Consider the following 18,760-nt stretch of genomic DNA (forward strand, 5'->3'; position numbering starts at 1 on the left):
TTCATTAATCGGCTTCTTGCGTATTAGTTTCTGCCGTTCCTTCCTCACGTCAAGTTGAATTCTAGATCTTACCATTCTATGGTCACTGCATCGGATCTTGTTAACTACTTCCACATCCTGTACAATGCCCGGGTGGCCGCACATTATGAAGTCTATTTCATTTTTAGTTTCGCCATTAGGACTCCTCCACGTCCACTCAGCCAGTATTTGCACTACCAACTATCCCAACAATTAATTCCTTTCGCCTGTCTGAGACGACACTTCTATGTAACGCCAAACATTCGAATGTTGCGATTAGCCTAATTTGGTCAGAAAACGATATCGCTCCAGCAAAACGGCAACGTTGGGACATCGCCAATACTCTCCGCCTTTATTGAAGACGCATGTGTGTCGTGATATCGGCGAACCTCCCGGCAGCCTTCGTGTCACATTTATGTTGGTCGACAACAGCCACAGATAAAGGCCGCCTCATGGTGGCTGCAGTAACGAAGGCGAAGCCTGTCGCAACGTTGGCCGTGTTTAACGAAGAGTAAGTATATATTTTGTAAATAACCTTGTACATGAGTTACACGTAGCAATATTCAGGTCACCCATGCGAGCATAGTGGTCCAGAAAATTTTAAAATGTACTGATGCAAATAATAATTGTGCGTACTAAAATCAGAAATGAACTAGGATGGGAATTACTCTCATGCCGTCGAAGGAAGCTGCGGTTAAAGCTCTGGTGTCGAATATTTCGTGGCAAAAGCGGCATTCGAAAAAAATGTACCTTCCCACTCCTCATTATGTCTCTTCGCGCAATGTTCATTGTTTGAAGATTTCGGAATACCGCGCCAGATCTAACTTGTATGCTAATCCATTGTTTGTTCGTTCCATCACCGAATGGAATCGCTTATCAAGTGAGCAAGTGTGCAACACCAATGAAGATGTGTTTTTCTCGACATTGTAACCCCCCTGCATCTTCGGGCTACGCGGGTTAATCGTTGAATAAATATTAAAGGAAATTGGGTGCGTAAGCCATTTACATATCTGCTTCTGTATTTATGCGTCACAGAGAAATACCCCTGTGAAGACAAACAACAGCATGGATTTTCCTGACAGTATTCGCGCTCGAAACTGCTGCTTTACTTCTTCTCTCAGATGGGGCAGTGGAAAACTTTGGTTCTTTTCGGACGTTCTGCATTTTCTTGCAGTCGTTTATTTCCATCAAGGACCATCCACCAAATTCGTCCTACCTTCTATATTCCCGGGCAACTTTTTCTTCTTTTTGCCATGGAAAGACTTTCTTTCGAACTAGGCCTTCCCCCCCCCCCCCCCCCCCCCCTGAAAAAAATTCCCGGCTACATGCCTGCCATCGGGCACACCACAAGCTTGTGTACACCGAACTAACCACCAGGGGTTCTTTAACATGCACTCAAGTCTAGGTACAGGGGTGTTTTTGTATTTCGCCCCCATCGAAACGCTGTCGCAGCGGCTGGGAATCGAGCCCACTTCCTCGAGTTTAGTTGCCAGACACTTTAGCTGCTAAGCTATACGAAGGCAGCTGAGTTATAGAAACAACGAAATGGAGAGAGAGTGCCCGTATGTACACGCGACATGTGATCACGTGTGTCGACACAATCGTCTGCAAACAACGCACGACCACTCCACCCCGGGCTGTGCACCCTCCAACAGCCTCGCACGAGGATTGTAACGAATCGCCTACTCCTCTCAGCAAGGAGTCAAATGGTGTGGATGTTTTCCTTTCGGAAATACGGAGAAATCTCTGTCCTCCACACTTTCGATTTAGATCACTCCTTTCCCCTCCGTCGTTTCTTTTTTCTTCGCACCGCGCTTCCGTGCGCTAACATTTTTCACCGGTTACGTACGCTCCCTGACGCACCCCATCTTTCGCCGGGATATTACTTCTTCTCGCACTCTGTAGAAAGGGACTTCGTTGGTGCCAGGAACTCTCGCGAGCTTTTTATGGCTGGCCATAGAAATCCTTGTGCCCCGCGTATTGGAGAAGCAGCTGCATTCAGAAAAGCCTTACTCCGCTTGTTCTCCTTTCCACTCCTAATTTTCTTTTTATTTTAGACCTCTCCCCGGGGTGACCCCGTTTCTGTATTCTCTGGAAACTCTTGCATAATACATGCACGCGACACGGGCGCCACGCTCTGAGCCCCCAGAACGGAAAGCCACTTCAGGAGGAGGAGAGCAGCGACACTTTCCTCCCTGACCCCCGTATAACACTTCCAAGGAAATGACGTGCGCAGAAAGGAGCCGAGAGGTTTTTCTCGGGGAACGAAGACATCTCTACGGGACAAGGAGTATTCAACTAGGTCATGATCTGTATTCGTATAGCACTGATTATAATCCCTTACAAAAATTCTCATTGAAAAACCATTGAGAAGTTATTGAGCAATGTCAACAGATGGCACTGAAAATACATTGTGGATCAATAGAAAAACTGTTGAGAAAACTGTTGACCAGTATTGAAAATTGGCCCGCGACTTTCAATTGAAAGACCATGTTGTAAATCAACATCGATATATCGTTGAGAGGAAAAGAAACGTCAGTTGAAAATGCATTGTGGATCAATAGAAAAACCGTTGAGCAAGCTATTGACCAGTATTGAAAATTGGCCCGCGACTTTCAATTGAAAGACCATTACGCAAATCAACATTGATTTATCATTGAGAGGAAAAGAAACGTCAATTGAAAATACGTTGTGGTTCAAGTGAAATTTCGTTGCGGTAGCTGTTGACCAGTATTGAAAATTGGCCCGCGACTTTCAATTGAAAGACCATTATGCAAATCAACATTGAGGAGGAGGAGGTAAAACTTTATTTGACCAAGGGATTTGGGCACGTACGTCCCAGGGTCCCCGCACGACCCCACTGCGCTATGCGTTCATGAGTTCATGCAGTTCCATGACGTGGGCAGCCCGGTCAGTGGCGATCTGCTGCTTGGCCGGGTGCATTGATTTATCATTGAGAGGAAAAGAAATGTCAATTGAAAATACGTTGTGGTTCAAGTGAAATTTCGCTGCGCTAGCTGTTGACCAGTATTGAAATTTGGCCCATGACTTTCAATTGAACGACCAATAAGGAAATCAATATTGATTTATCGTTGAAAAAACGGTGAACGTCAAATTGAAGCATTGTTGATAGGGTTTTCACATTCAACACTGAAAGGTCAATGAAACATGGGTGACGCTCATAGCCTGACTGAGATCATTCTTGATTTGGGAAAACGGCCAAATGTATATGTAAGTACATGTGTACTGCAGGCCTAGCTAGGTCACCTTTGGCCTGCAGTACATAAGTACCTACATTTTCATTTGCCCATTCTTTCAAAACAACAATAATCTCAATTACGCAACATACATTCAGATTGCTGCCAGCTGGAATAAAACCTTTAGCATCATCGTTTATGAATACACTGCTTGTTTTTCACACGCTGTAAGGTGCAGCAAAGGAGGTAATGTTTAAAACTTACTCAAATCTGTATTTCCTCTACCAACAGATATTCACACAGGTCATATTTTAGCAGTGTACATGGCTCCCTTTGTCCATTCAGGTAGTGTTTGCAGGGTGCAAACACCTGTGAGTAAACGACACTTATACTTGCACCCGAGATTGGCGACACCAAGGCACATGCCAAGCAGCAACACATTAACGCTGCCATGAACTTCTATTCTTCTCTATTAGCTTGTTTTAATGGACGCTAGCCGAGTTTCTGTGTAACTTGGGAAAAAAGAAGAGAACAGTTTTCTAAGTAAAATATTTATTTTTAAGCAACAACTTTTGTTCAAGTTTCTAAGTATTTGTGGTTTTACATAGCAAGAACTTCCCACTGTAATGTGCAAACCGCATCCAAGTTGACAAAATAAGTTAAACACAATGTAAAGCACCACTTTAATAAATAAATTTTAGACAACTACAAGTATCAGAAGGTAAAAAAGCGCATAAACACTGCTGACAAGGCACACACACTACGGGAAGAAATGTGCTGAAGGAGTGAACAGGGCTCATACTGGTTTCAAAGCCCAAATTCAAGGATCTTCAAGGATTCCTATAGAAGGTTCTTGGAGGATGGAAGGCAGCATCACAAGTATCAATTTTCTGCTCTAACAAAGTTTCCAAAACAATACGGGGAGCTTTATGCATTTGAAGTAAAAAATGGGATTTAGCCAAGTCAGAACTGAGAGACAATGAAGCCAAGGAAAGTATAAAGGACATAATTTGTAGGTTTTAACTGTAGAGTAGTAATTATGACATAAATGGCAAGGAATGAAACGGGATGAAAAATCAACTTGCTGCTGATAGGGACCAAATCTACAACCTTGAGATAATGCGTCCGATACTCTACCTGATCATATTAGCTTCCTACTGTGCACAAAATTCACAGCATTAATGAAGCTGCTGGGACATCTTTTATATTAGATAAATAATCTTGTTCAGTTCCCCCGTCTCACTTTTTCAGGCATTGAGAAACTGTTCAGTTTTATGACGGTGATGTACGACGCTTCTACTTTTTCCGAGTACTGACCTGCTAAACAACAAAATAGTAATGACCGCTTCAAAATTTTATCCCCAAATTTTACAATTCGATCGTTGAATACATTTTTGACTCCATGCAGTCATCATGCTTCTCCTGTTTTGGGGCTTTGATAGCAATTGAGTCAAGTGCGAATTGGATGTATGCCAGCAGAGCAATCAACTTAGCAAATATCCTCTACATACAAAGTCAAGGTTCTTGCCTACACAAAAGATCAATAACAATCACTACATGGGAGTCAATCACTAAGCCTGAGCAGCAGTGCCATCAGCTTTAGTCAGAAGTACTTGGTTTCTAGCACAAAGCATCAACTTTTTTTTCACATTTTGCCTGCATTATAGGACAGTGGATGTTTGTTGAGCTAGAAGATCTATCACAAGTAGTGAGCTGGCTATAGAAGAAGAGAAACTAGCATAAGCGCTGGAAGTTTCCAGTGAAGTCGAGTCCCAAGAAGCCAAATCAAGAGAAAGGGGGAGAAGGCGGACCGACAGTTGCGGAAACGAAATCAATGATCGGTAAAGCAGTGATGCAAGCAAGGTAAACACAGTAGCCGAATCATCACTGAGCATGACATGTTCCCTCAGTTTGCTAGACAAATGTTTACAGAACACCGAAAGAAATTAGTATTGTCAATATTGGACACTATATGCTAAGAAATTCCAAGGGTTTCGGGGCTTTAAAAATGTACTTTTACTTTTTCAAGGGTTTTCAATCGTTTCAAGGACCTGCATGCACCCTCAGTAAAGGAGCAGATCACAATTTAAAGTGGAATGTGTGCCCTATGAATACCACCAAAATATATGATTGCGAACTTGAAGCTTGAATGAGTGCTCACTTAATGCAACTGTGCATAAACTTACACATTACAATATTGACACTTGACTAGTGAATGCAATTAACATTAAATTAGTGTAACGAGATTTTTCATACACTTGCACATTATAAAATCACAGTCGTTCACTATTGGTAGCACCACCCCTCTTCATCTGTTCAGGCAACTTCGGTTCCCTCGACAGAAGTGGGGCCAAGGTATTATTTACATTCGTGGCCAGCGATTTGTGACAGATGAAGCCTGCGACAGAAGGACAGGGCACTTATAACTAAAAGTTCCACTAGAAAAATATAACAATCTTTGCACACGTCACGATGAAATTATTTGATTAGTTCTGTATGGGTATGACTGCAGTGCATGACCAGCACATTGCGTTCCCCAGTAAAAATGCAAAAGAGGGCAAGAACGAAAAGCACGCTGTGCCAGAGCTTTATGAATACCTTCTATGTCAAAGGTGTGAACCATACATTACCACTTTGGCTGCAACATAATTTTCAGCTAGACATATAACAAACATAAGAGGAGAGACAGGGCAGAGCTCTTGCCTTCAACTGCTTAAATTCATTCGCAAACCCAGAGTATCCCCAATGGACAAACAAATGATCCAACAAGTGTGCCAGAATATCATTTAAGCAGGCCAGCAAAAAAAGTTTCACTGGCGACAGAAGTCACCGTTGCTAAGCTTCTTAAGATATGCCACTTCTTGCCCAGCGAGTTCAAAAATGGCACGCTTACATATTTATCACCAGCCATGAAAATGCAGCAGTCTTACTGCCTGTCTGTCTAGAGAGCAGTCAGAGTACACTTATCTAGTTAAAAACGCGAGTTAAGTTTTTAGTTTTAACAGTCAAATAAATAGAGTGCATTGCTCAGTGGATTTGCTTGCACGTAAAGTGACCTCCTTGCATGTCTGATTGTTTCAATTTCGTCAGCTGAAGCCTAGTGCTCTCTGGCAGTTGAGCTGCCAAAAAGATTGAGCTGCCTCTGCCCCTTCACTCTTCATTTTCCTGTTCCGCATAGGCGTTAGGAGATATGTCACAGCTAAAGCAATCACCCAAACTAGCCCAACTCTCTTATTTAACTTTGCCTACTGAGTAACAATATGTTTACTAAGAAAACTTACAAAAACTACGAGACATTTTGAAGCAATTTTGTCTGTTTACCCAAGTGAGATGCAAACAGCTTTTGGAAGTTCGTATCGTGTAGCATATTTTCATTGCTCCTAAACAAAATTCCACCACGCCACAAGAATTAAGAGTAGCTTCAATTTAATTTGCATCGTACAAGCTGATATGCTGTTAAGTGCATTTTGTATGTCATAATTACTCTTCATAGGCTCCTCTACAAACAAACCTAATAACACGGCTGACAATGAAGTGTGTTTTCAAACTTCAGAACACCATTTTACTTTGGCTTTACTGCAGTTATGCAAGCTGGTTAGACTAAAGCCTGCAGAACACAACAGCTATAAGAAATGTTCTGTTTCAAAAGTGGCATACTCACTGTGGGATATACTTGTAAGAATATTTTTTTTATAACTATAAACCCACACTTACTGACAAGCAGTCTACGACAACCAAATGCTCCTTTTGAAGTAAGAAATCACGAAAGAGTTGAACAGTTTCACAGTGGTATTCCAAGGTACATGTCACAGTTTGTAAGAACCGAAAAATAGCAGACAACAAACGCCTGTTCAGAGCTGTTTGATTTAGTCAGCATGATGAAAAAAGTTAAACCATCATCATCATCATCATCATCATCAGCCTGTCTACGCCCACTGCAGGGCAAAGGCCTCTCCCATGTTCCGCCAATCAACCCGGTCCTGTGCTTTCTGTTGCCACGTTATACCTGCAAACTTCTTAATCTCATCTACCCACCTAATTTTCTGCCTTCCCCTCAGGCGTTTGCCCTCTCTTGGAATCCAGTCAGTTACCCTTAATGACCACCGGTTATCCTGCCGACGTGCTACGTGGCCGGCCCACATCCATTTCTTCTTCTTAATTTCAACTATGATGTCCTTAACCCCCGTTTGTTCCCTGACCCACTCTGCTCTCTTCCTGTCTCTTAAGGTTACACCTATCATTTTCCTTTCCATCGCTCGCTGCGTCGTCCTCAATTTAAGTTGAACCCTCTTTGTAAGTCTCCAGGTTTCTGCTCCGTAGGTAAGTACCGGTAAGATGCAGCTGTTATATACCTTCCTCTTGAGAGATAGTGGTAGACTACTATTCATGATTTGATAATGCTTGCCAAATGAACCCCATCCCATCCTTATTCTTCTAGTTATTTCACTCTCATGGTTCGGCTCCGCGGTTACTACCTGTCCTAAGTAGACGTACTCCTTTACAACTTCCAGCGTCTCGCCACCTATCGCGAAGCGCTGTTCTCTGCCAAGATTGTTCCACATTACTTTAGTTTTATGCATATTAATTTTCAGACCTATTCTTCTACTTTCCGTATCCAGTTCAGTAATCATGAGCTGTAATTCGTCTCCCGCGTTACTCATCAATGCAATGTCATCAGCGAATCGCAGGTTACTGAGATATTCTCCATTAACTCTTATCCCTAATTCTTCCCAATCTAGGGCCCTGAAAACCTCCTGTAAACACGCTTAAACACGTTAAAAGTTAAAACACGTTAAAAAGTTAAACACGTTTTCCCAAACTTAGCGGCGAAGTTGATTGACGGCGTGTTATAAATGGGCTAGGTGCTTACCGGCAAACAAGCACCAAACATCACATGCAAATATAAGGGGACCACCAATCACACAAGACATCGAATAACTCATCTGGAATACAATATCCTATTAGCTTGTAGTGAAGTCTTAAACAGCAGACGGGACAATGTTAACGACCAAGCTATGGAATGCGCAAACAATGTAATAATATCAGGGGTTTTATGACCCAAAACCATGATATGATTATGAGAGATGCCATAGTGGAGGACTCCGGAAATTTCGAACACCTGGGGTTCTTTAACGTGCACCTAAATCTAAGTACACGGGCCTCAAACATTTTCGCCTCCATCAAAAATGCAGCCGCCGCGACCGGGATTCGATCCCGCAAACTTCGGGCGCCATAACCACTAGACCACCGTGGCAGGGTCCAAACAATGTAAAAAAGAATATGGAAGTCACTGAGCATTACAGTACAAGGAGCGTGCATGCAAAAATTTGCTTCATCTGGTGACAAGATAGTCAGCACGCCATTAATAGATATGGCAGCGGAATTAACATCACTCAATGATAAGACACCTGATGTGTCCCTTTCTTCCTTTCCTCTGTGAAAATTGCTTTTTGAAACTGCAATATATGGCTGGATTTTACTAATAACATTCAGTTCGTAGTCAGCACTCTGGCTGTGCTCTACCAGTCTTGCTCTTCGTTGTTGCTGTTTTGCACATAAACGTAAAGAATAATACTTGAATGCCATAGTCCGCTGCCAGTTCATTGGCACAACTTTGTTAGGGCAAATACAATGCCAAAGACGGCACTCTAACACACAAGCATGCATACCTTACAACTTGTTTTACCAAGTTTTACTTTATCATGAAACTCTGAAAATCAATTTGTTAATTCTGCCTCGCATAGATGTCCCAAGTTTCCTCAAACAGTGAGATATCCTGCTATGGCGCTGTGCAGGTAGCTGACAACATATTTTTTCAGCACATCCTACCAGAAGCAGGTGGCCACAAGCATGAATGGCCAAGTGGAACATGTATATGACATGCACTTGCTATTACATATTGTTTCCTGTCTTGGAGTTGCTCACAATATAGGAGCAATAGGTCTCTCAATTGAAAGGGTCTAAACGGTCAATTTGTATTGATGGAAACAAATAAATACCATTTAATATGGCCTTGTCCAGACTTGCAGGAAGAACGCTTCCATCTTTCACAGCAAGCTGTCCACCACTTCAGTCTCTTGAGCTGCTGGATACATGCATAACAGATACCGCAAAAAGTTCCGTCAACTTGTGCACAAAGAGTCCTTACAGTACACAAGTAGTAATATTAAGCATGATGGCTTAACACAGGCATATCATTATATACCAAAATTGTCCTCGAAAATAGGCCCAGGATGCATTAAGAACAAGTATTAGAGTAGCAGTGGGTCACTGCAAATAATTGTAATTTGCATTAGTTGTCAAATTTTGCTACAATTGTGTATTACAAAAGGGTGAGATATACAGCTTGCCATATAGGTAATTTGAACACAAGAAAACTCGAGGAGCACTCCCATCAAAATATTAAATAAATATACGTGTGCTCAATTTGCAGAATGGATGACAATGAGCCCATTTATTGTATGACATCATGAATGTGGAGATTTCAAAAAAGCTTAAGATTCAGTAAAAGAGCAAGAATGCCAGACGGGACAGAAAAGATTGAGCACTGTGTCAGTTTTTCTGTCCCTCTGCTGTTCTTACTTTCATTAAATCTTGGGCGTGCTTTAGCAACATGCCCAATTTTCCTCTCTCTGAAACAACTATCCTTGCTGTACTAAAGTTCATTCATGTGCAGACCTGGTCCTTTACACTAGAAGTGCCTGTTCAATTTAATGAGCCCTTGATCCACTCCCGTTCTTTTGTTCTTTAATAGCGAGGGCCTCGTGCCAGCAAACTTTATGCCCTCAGGTAGCTCATGACGGTTTATTGATCAGCTACCAGCTCGTAGATTTCACGGGCTATGCGACACCAGCATGACTACGAATGCTGGTGTGGCACTGCCGGGATTACACACACAGAAGTGCCCAGTGGGGTGGATGAGAGAACGACTATGTCGTAGCTAGAGTAGGTGGAGTATGAGATGCAACACTTTGTTGTAGGTTCAGGCCCTGGCAGCAGAATGTTTGTATTTTTGTCTACATTTATTCCTCTTTATGTCATAATTACTACACTACTTTTAAAAACTACGAATAATCTCCCCTATACCTCCCTTGGCTTCATCAGGTTTTGTCGAACAAAAAAACTGAGCCCCTTGATCTATTCCATTCTTTTTTAGTTTGTTCAATTTCTCAGTGCTGTAATCACGCCTGAGAACCAGTAACCTCACTGTGATCTGCAAACACATATACAGATATCAGAAATTGCATTCTCTAATTAACTACTTCATAAACTAAAGCAGCATTGTCACCAGTTTCACTGAATGCTAGATCTTAGTTGTACATCCTGCAAATAAGAACCCCCTTTCAATTTCCTCTTTCTTTAGCAAAGCACCAAGGAAAACAAGGACTATACAGTACAACACAATCAAGTAGTGTTTCAATGCACCAGCACAGCCTAAACCATTTACCATTTGGGATAAGAAGCTTTTGCAATGGTGCCATTCCCTGTTACAAGAATTTGTAGTAGAACGTGTATGGTTCATCAAAGAAAATATGAAATGGCATGTCAGATATCTGACCCAATTTTTATCACACAAACACAGCAACAAAAAGAGCATGTACTTGCTTAATATGCTTAATTGAACTGACACTAAATATCAAGCACTCATTACCTACTTTTTAATTGCTGACTTGAGTGCAGTTGTTTATATTAGAAAGTTGTGGTGCATGACAATTTAGCGCATACCAAGTTTTGCTTGAAATGTCGTCCCTTCCTTGTCACGTGCAGTTCAGACACGCCGCGTGTCCCGCGCCCAGTTTCGATATCAACCTTAAAATTGGAAGTTGAATATCTCGGATAACGTGCAACTCACGCGATTTCAAAAAAAAAAAAAAACGGCATGCCACAACTTGGCACACACTATATCTTTTTAATATAAACTACCTCCCTCAATAATTAAAAAGTGGATGAACGAGTTGTTAATTAACAGCGTAAATGTAATTTTGCTTGCGGCAAAGTATTTCCGCCTCGACTTCAAGTTCATGAGCGAAAATGACAGGAGCCTGACTGTCACACAACGTTTATAAAAAATATGTAATGTCCAAAAAGAAAACACACACACTACATGCATGCTGTGCGACTTGATGTGTGTACTTCCTGTTACTACCAGTATCCATAGCGTGATTCAGACAAATGCATTGCTTCAATGGGCATCCAGCACACATCTAGGTGCTACGAGCCGCGACCTTGCGTAGCCAGAAGGCAACTGCGCTAATTACTTGCAAAAACGACGCAGCACGATAGACGCCGACGCAACCAGAGACATATGCTCTGAGCAGTATAGCGTGTGCATGACAGCATTGTGTCTTCCTACCTGCGTCCCCGTCTACCTTTGCAAGTTAATTCATTATACCTATGCTTATGGAACTATAACTTCAATTGCATTTACACCACAGAAAGGGTGTGGAACGACCAGTATGTTTAAAAGCGGACCCACTTTTACGGCGACAAGGCAATGTGCAAGTCGCTCCAAGCGACGATCTCGTGCAGCCAAGTTATAACGGCTCAACAACACAAGGCGTGCGTGGCAGGAGCACAGAATCCCGTAATGGAACGCGCATTCTTCAGCTTGTTTTCAACTGTAATCAACGCACACGGCAACCGCTCCATAGAAAGGTATAACGAAGAGCACAGAAAGCAGCGATACTAGCACAATGCATACTTTTTTAGCAGGCCCTTGCTCTTGCGCAGCATCCCTTCTGTGGTAACTGGCCGCCCGCCCAGGCACTCTTACCTGTATAAAGTTTTCATGCACTAAGGTAACTCAGTAACGCAATTTGGTAACATTCTTGAACTCACCGAGGTGTTGTATCCGCTGCGGCGACTGTCTCGTCAAACGGTCCGCGCTTGCGCTCTTGTTCAAAGCTCGCGTCCGTTGGTTGGTGCCACGACCGACGCATCGCCGCCGTCGATTCCATGTCAAACAACGACCCGAACGTCCCGACACGCGATGTAAGTAGTACGTGTTCATTCAACAACGATAACCGCACGTAATATTGATAAACACGGTAAAAATAGATGCGCGAAACATCACTTCGTTCGCAGCGAGCGCAGGGAGCCTTTCAACGGAACACGTTTGAAAACGTCACGTGTTCACTGACGTCTCTGCGCGTGCGCGTTCTTCGGTTTGAACTGATTGGCTCTCTCGCTCAGCGGGCGATTTGAATCCTTGAACTGAGTTGCGGCAACTCTCTCTCCCTTCCACTTCCGTCGACTGCATCTCCCTGTTCATGGCCTCTGATACGCCGGCGCGCAATCTTGGAGGCCATAGCTTGTTCACCACTTCTTTCTCGGACGCGCGCCTGTACTGTAGTGTACAATCGGGCGGCCGCAACGCGTCAACCGCGTCTGATCGGTTCTTAATACTACTACTACTACTGCGCTTTTGCTGTTTAAAAATGTACAGCATCTGTACACGAGTGGTACGTTTTAATTACTGCTAAGAGTAACAGCTGCTGTCTTTACGGCTGGCTAAGTGTGCACGTCCGTGCGTGTGCAAAACAAAAGCACGTCGAAAACCGGGGCCTTTTGACAACAAGTGTTCACTGTGCTCCTTAATACCTCTTCGCAGGCACGTAGGCAAGCCCCCCCCCCCCCCCCCGAAAAAAAAAACTCGTTTCTACGTGCCTGCCTCTTCGTATTGAGCAACGAACCAATGGCACCATCAATGCCTCGCCCTTAGTGTGATTCAGCTGCAGCTTCTTTCTTATTGATGTACTTTGTTAGCCTTAATTGATATATTCTAAGTTGGGCATGTAAGCAAGTTACTATCAATTTGAAATTGCCCATTTAAACACTATTCAAAAGTACGTTGCACGTCGTCGTAATAAAAGCAGGAGAAAATACTTATTTGTTGAAATGCGACAGCTAATCGACAAAATAGTAGTTTAACAAACTTCGTTTCTGGGCAAGTTCGTTTATATTCGAAAAGAAAGCCCACGTACTGTGTATACTGAATAGTAACAGAAACAGCAATACTGCACTGAATTCTGCTATTTATGTCTTTAAAGAGGCTGTTTTCCTGTGTTCAGCGTGACCGTTATACCGCTTCGACATTGCGCTTTGGAGTATTCCATGAAATACGTTGTCCTTAGCAATGGACTAACGAAGGCGGAAAGACCATACGGTCCTTGCAGTTATATTAGTTTCTTTTGTGAGTTACTGTGTTCGTTAAAAGTGCGATCTATAAATACAAGACAAAATTTACAAGTTTCGATGCGTTTTTATAGCATCATTGATTCCAGGAGGGTTAGAGTCAAAGAACCCGTGCATACACAAAAACTGTTCTCAGATGGTTAAATAAGACATCAGTGGTAAATAACGATGAGAACGACCGGCGAAACCAGGAGGGAGGGGCGGGGCGGGGGGGGGGGGGGGCGGAGCGAGCGCGCGCCTCCAGACCGGCCGTGGTTTTACAATAAAATCTCCCACCGGCACCACCTTGGAGGTCAAAGGGTAAGACTTGTTACTCACTACTACGAGCACGACGAGGGACGAACGGGTGCCGCCTTAAGGAGCTTCGCCCCTAAAAGGATCGGTCGAGAAGAGCGGACTGCGACGAATGTTCACAAAAGAAACGTGGAGTTTCAAAGGTAAGGTTGCGAGGAAGTTCTGTAGGTCCGGTGCACATATGGTTGGAGAAATGAAAGGGCGTAAACTTACGAAAACTGCGTGCATTATACTGGTTTATGAACGTTTTGGCCGTGGCACAGCCTTCGTGAAGACTTCGACCAGCGCGCACGCGCGTTTGTGTGTGTGTGTGTGTGTGTGTGTGTGTGTGTGTGTGTGTGTGTGTGTGTGTGTGTGTGTGTGTGTGTGTGTGTGTGTGTGTGTGTGTGTGTGTGTGTGTGTGTGTGTGTGTGTGTGTGTGTGTGTGTGTGTGTGTGTGCGCGCGCGTGCGTGCGTATATATATGTATACAAGACAGAATTTACAAGTTTCTGATGCGTTTTTATAGCATCCTTGATCCCAGGAGGGTTAGAGTCAAAGAACCCGTGCAAAAAAAAAAAAAAAAATCTCTTCTCGGGTGGGTAAATAGGACATTAGTGGTAAATAACGATGAGAATGAACGACACGCACATCACAGGTGTAACCATGTGGGGGGCGGATTGAGGGGGGCGGGCGGGGCGGAGAGAGCGCGCGCCTCCAGACCGGCCGTGGTTTTACAAAAAAGGATCGGTCGAGAAGAGAGTGCACTGCGAAGAGTGTTCACAAAAGAAACGTGGAGTTTCAAAGGTAAGGGTACGAGGAAGTTCTGTAGATCCGGTACACATATGGTTGGAGAAATGAAAGGGCGTACTTACGAAAACTGCGTGCATTTTACTGGTTTGTGAACGTTTTTTGGCCGTGGCACAGCCTTCGTCAGTCAGAACTTTGACCAGTGCGCACGCGCATGTGCGCGTGTGTTTGCGCGTGCGTGTGTGTATTTGCATGTGTGCGCGCGCGCGCGCGCGTGTGTGTGTGTGTGTGTGTGTGTGTGTGTGTGTGTGTGTGTGTGTGTGTGTGTGTGTGTGTGTGTGTGTGTGTGTGTGTGTGTGTGTGTGTGTGTGTGTGTGTGTGTGTGTGTGTGTGTGTGTTTTGGACTGACCTGCATGCAGTATCAAAATTTATGAGGCATTGATTGCACCAAGTTTCACTGGCAGTGAATAATGCCTCGATGGTATTTCGACATAATTGCGTCAATGACATTTTTATTCCAAACTATACTCAACAGAAATACTGTTGGTGAGATATTTCCTCAATTGTATTTCAAAATAATTGCGTCAATGAAATTTGTATTGCAAAGTGCTCAAGAGAAATATTGTTTACGAATTATGTCCTCAATGGTATTTCGATAGAAATGAGTCAATAAAATTTTTATTGCAAAATGGTCAACAGAAATATTGTTTGCGAAATATGTCCTCAATGGTATTTCGATAAAAATGAGTCAATGAAATTTTTATTGCAAAATGGTCAACAGAATTATTGTTGAGGAAATATCCCCTCAATGGTATTTCGATTGAAATGAGTCAATGAAATATTTATTGCCAAGTGCTCAACAGAATTATTGTTGACGAAATATTCCCTCAACGGTATTTCGATAGAAATGAGTCAATGATATTTTTATTGCGAACTGCTCAACAGAAATGTTGTTGACGAAGTATTGAAGCAAGTCAATGAGTATTGCGGAATCATTGATAATCAATAAAGTCAATAATTCGATCATACTTCGGCAATGGAAAATCAACAGTCATTTTCATAAGGGATATTCAGATGCGCAAGGCTGGAGGAAGTTTTGCCCAGCTTGTCAGACATCGCGTGAAAAAAAAACTTCCCTAGATGTCACAGGTTTCGTTTCTTTCGCAGCAAATTCTCGCTGGGTAAGAACGAGGAGCAGTGATCATAGGTTGGTGGGTTCGAAGATCGCTCTCGACCTAAAGAGAGCAAGCGGGTCAACTTAGAAGTCATCAGGGTAAAGACAGATGAATTTAGGATTGCAATCGAGAACAAGTACAATGCTTTAGAACAATAGGAAAATGAAGATATAGAGGATATGGACGCAACTTGACTAGAATAATTTATGAAGCAACAATTGAAATTGGAGGCAGAGCATCCAGACAAGAAGTAAGCAAGCTCTCCCGCACCACTAACGACCGAATAAAGAAAAGACGAAAGTAACTACAGCAGGGCAGTCATTTGGAATAGTTTGTCTATCGTCGTTATAACTAGATCTATAGCGCGAAAAAGTTAAGCAGGCGCTGGAAGAAGGACGGCAGACGAGGACGAGTGCTGCTATCAACTGCTCATCTCGGTCTACATCTCTCCGCTTTATCAAGCGAAATTACGCACATCTGTCACGCCCCCTTACTCATGCAAAGGTGAGAAATCATAAACCTGAAATTTCAAAAATCTAGAATGACATTTTTGAAACGAAAGTGTTTTATGCGGGGTCCACAAAGATTTCATTGACGGACTACCGTGACGAAGATAAGTCAGCAAAATACAGGTGACGAAGAAAAAGTTTTGTTAGTTTGGCTGATCTGGGAGTCGAACCAACAACCTCTCAGTAGGCACCGATAAGTTCCGGGCACGCTACCTACTGCGTCACCGACGCTTGTGCATGAGGCTTTATTACTAACGCGCCTTGTATCTCTCTCACACCTTCTCCCTTTCATGGTGACCTTCGTCGGCGGGAGGCGGTGTCGCCGTCTGGGATCGGTGAAGTGATGTACTGTATCATGACCGTGGCCCCCGAAATTGGATCCGGCAACGCATCGTTGCTCTTTGCCGGAGCTCATGTCGGAGGCCAAGTCATGACACTAATAAGGAGCGCGCCGACAGTGAGCGCTTCGGTAGTTTCAGCTTTCGGTGCATTGGGAATGGTACGCCTTCCCGCGTTCGCGGCTCAAGCTACGAACTCTGCCTCCCGCGTTCCTGGAGCTCAGTGTGGTAGCGTATGCATGAGCACAAGCGTAGGTCACCCTATTACTGGGGAGCGCACCCATTGTCTAGAGTGTACTAGAAGCGTTTCTAGTACTAGAAGCATTTCTAGTACACTTTACATTAGCGTTTCTCTCCTCAAACGAAGAGTCGAAGACGCAACGAATGAGTGCACATCGAGTACCAGTGTTACGTGCTTGCTGATGTGCACGGGATGTGCACGGGATTCAGGATATACTGTGTCCAAAGGTATGCTACTATGTCAACTAAAACAAGGGTTAAAGTATGATCTTTGGCGTTAGTCGTCTGAATCGAGATATGCCACTAGGCGTCAACGTAGTTGCATCGACGTCAAGCGGTACTATAGCTGCCAAACACCAACAGACATTGTGCAAGCCCTCATACAACAATGTACCATAAACAATCAGCTATACTCCTGTGAAGACACGCTTTACTTTCGTGTTATACTAATCCCTACGACGGAGGGATCAACCACGCTTTCTTTTTCTCTTTTTTTGCACATATGTGATTCTTGTTGATAAAGGAAGCTTCCAAGGCCACTCGAGCCGCGCTGTTTGAGGATATAACTGCATGAATTTCGGTCTCACAAAAAAGTGCCTCGGAGCCACGCGGAATAATATGGGCGACGATATCTGCATTTTAAGATCCATTTTTCTAGCTTTTAGCGCATGTTTCCATAGCCAGTCGTTGACGCACCGTTAGTAACTGCCTCAAGAGAAGTAGAACTTGCTGAGCTGTGGAAACCGATCAACAAAAGTCAACTTAGTGACATGCGAAACGATGACATCAAAGAGATAGAGACAGCAGTAGAAAAGGACGGCAGCACCAAGGCAGCTAAAGGAAAACTCTGCACGGAAAGGACAATCATGGGTGCAGTCAACGATAAGAGGACAATATTATTAACAGTTTTCATGAGACTGCGAAAGTGATTGAGGACCTTTACTCTGAACTGTAGGGCTCAAGTATAAATCACACTACGTTGAATGAAGGCAATGTGGAACATGACACCGAAGTCCCAAGCGTAATTATCGATGCGGTTAGAAAGGCCCTACAAGGAATGTCCTGCAGAAAAGTAGCCGGAGAAGGCGGCATAACAACCTATTTGATCAAAGATGATCGAGATTTTATATGAAGAAGCTTGCGACACACTATAGACACATTACGCCTTGAAACGTCGAATGTACGAGGGAGTTGGAAAAACGCCAATATTTTATTAATACACAAAAAGAGAGACGTGAAAAACTTGAAGAACTACAGACCGATCAGTCTTATTTCAGTATTGTACGTATAATCTTCACGAAGATAGTTTAGAATCGAATAAGAGCCACACTTCACGTTATTCAACCCAGAGAGCAAACTGGCTTCAAGAAATGGTACACTACCATGGATCACCTTCAAGCAGAAATGGTTGAAAAATGTACCCGATACAAATAACCTTTATATGACATTAATGTAATACAAAACGACATTCGACTCGGTAGACATACCAGCCGCTAGAGGCATTGCATCGGCAAGGAGTACTTGAAACATACATGAAAAACCTGGAGGACGCTTGACCTTCACCTTCAAGAGTAGAACGCTATAGCGTAATCGGGCCCCGTGCACATCGTCTTATCAACCGCTAGCCTCCTTGGTGCATGTCACAACCATGTTGTAAGGAAACCAACGACTGTGCGAGTAATATTGGCCGTTTCAAACTATCCTACAATGCCTACAGCAAGCACAGTTGTTAAGTGCCCACTACGCCATAAGTCTTCCTTTTGCGAACCAGCGAAGGGTCCACTACGCGCCCGTAAGGCAACACGAGAACATACGCAGCTGCACACTTTGCTGATGCTTTTGCTGCTGATGATGATTAAATATGCTTGTACGCTATGTAATGGGCGGGCATTTAAAACGTCCACTCGTTGCGCAATTCTCATGTTTTGACACCTGGCACAATTCGACGCTTCTGCCAGGCAATATTACATGCGTTAAGGAGACTCCTTCCCCTACATCACGCTCATAGTGTTTCTTTCCGAAGCATTTTCAAGCAGTATCGTGGCTCTGTGGTAGAACACCTGCTTG

The 18,760-nt window shown here is 43.4% G+C and overlaps 1 long non-coding RNA gene across 1 annotated transcript; it reads right to left on the bottom strand.

The window, feature by feature from the left end:
• Positions 1 to 5,567: 5,567 nt before the first annotated feature.
• On the bottom strand, positions 5,568 to 12,068 carry LOC125756284 (uncharacterized). Its single transcript, XR_007414327.1, has 3 exons — positions 12,054 to 12,068; positions 9,215 to 9,297; positions 5,568 to 5,613 (listed from the first exon to the last, which is right to left on the bottom strand). It is a non-coding gene; the product is annotated as an uncharacterized LOC125756284 (long non-coding RNA).
• Positions 12,069 to 18,760: the final 6,692 nt, after the last annotated feature.

The sequence above is a fragment of the Rhipicephalus sanguineus genome, chromosome 11 (genome assembly GCF_013339695.2).
Source record: "Rhipicephalus sanguineus isolate Rsan-2018 chromosome 11, BIME_Rsan_1.4, whole genome shotgun sequence".
Classification (NCBI taxonomy): Eukaryota; Metazoa; Arthropoda; class Arachnida; order Ixodida; family Ixodidae; genus Rhipicephalus; species Rhipicephalus sanguineus.